Below are 1,215 nucleotides of genomic sequence, written 5' to 3' on the forward strand. Positions count from 1 at the left end.
ACACACACACACACACACTCAGGATAAATCCTGTAATTGCAATTCAATGCCAAATAACTGCAATATATCGTAAATGTAATGAATGTATCAACAACAATGGATCAGCATGATTGTAAAGTCTGTGTCTTTAAATACAGCATGTGTACAGTAATGCAAACAGTCGATGTTTAAAGTAATAATTACTAAATAATTATTTCATTTTGTAAGATGTAAATTATTGTTCATAAAAAAGTATTAATCAGAGATGTGTGTGACCTGCTGATTTTATTATTTGAATGTATGGAATTTACAAATTCATATGCACAGCTGTTCTTTTCACACTGGTTCAGTCTAGTATCAGCTGGTTACATCTAGTGTCAGCTGGTTCAGTCTAGTGTCAGCTGGTTCAGTCTAGTGCCAGTTGTATACCTCTAATGTCAGCTGGTTCAGTCTAGTGTCAGCTGGTTCAGTCTAGTGTCAGCTGGTTTCAGTCTAGTGTCAGCTGGTTTCAGTTTAGTGCCAGTTGTATACCTCTAGTGTCAGCTGGTACCAGCTGGTTTCAGTTTAGTATCAGCTGGTTACATCTAGTGTTAGCTGGTTCAGTCTAGTGTCAGCTGGTTTCAGTCTAGTGTCAGCTGGTTTCAGTCTAGTATCAGCTGGTTTCAGTTTAGTATCAGCTGGTTACATCTAGTGTCAGTTGGTTTCAGTCTAGTGTCAGCTGGTTTCAGTCTAGTGCCAGTCGTATACCTCTAGTGTCAGCTGGTTACATCTAGTGTCAGCTGGTTACATCTAGTATCAGCTGGTTCAGTCTAATATCAGCTGGTTACATCTAATATCAGCTGGTTACATCTAGTGTCAGCTGGTTACATCTAGTATCAGCTGGTTCAGTCTAATATCAGCTGGTTACATCTATCGTCAGCTGGTTTCAGTCTAGTATCAGCTGGTTATATCTAGTGTCAGCTGGTTTCAGTCTAGTATCAGCTGGTTACATCTAGTGTCAGCTGGTTTCAGTCTAGTATCAGCTGGTTACATCTAGTGTCAGCTGGTTTCAGTGTGATGCAGATCGTTTCAGTCTAGTATCAGCTGGTTTCATTGAAAGGCAGCTGGTTTCAGTGTGAGGCAGCTGGTTTCAGTGTAGAGTCAGAGATTACCAGAGATTTATGGTGCGTTCCTATTTGGCAGTAGGAATTTCCAAGATCTCAGTTGGAAAATTTAAACTGGGCCGCTCACTGAAAT

At 40.2% G+C, this 1,215-nt stretch overlaps 1 protein-coding gene across 1 annotated transcript in view; it reads right to left on the bottom strand.

The window, feature by feature from the left end:
• LOC111671848 (uncharacterized) overlaps positions 1–1,215 on the bottom strand; it is a gene marked incomplete at its 3' end in the record, with an annotated part of 39,687 nt that overhangs the window by 5,194 nt on the left and 33,278 nt on the right. The window lies entirely within an intron of this gene.

Source organism: Seriola lalandi, unplaced genomic scaffold, assembly GCF_002814215.2.
Source record: "Seriola lalandi dorsalis isolate HSWRI2012SDOR001 ecotype SW California unplaced genomic scaffold, Sedor1 jcf7180002054887, whole genome shotgun sequence".
Taxonomy (NCBI): Eukaryota; Metazoa; Chordata; class Actinopteri; order Carangiformes; family Carangidae; genus Seriola; species Seriola lalandi.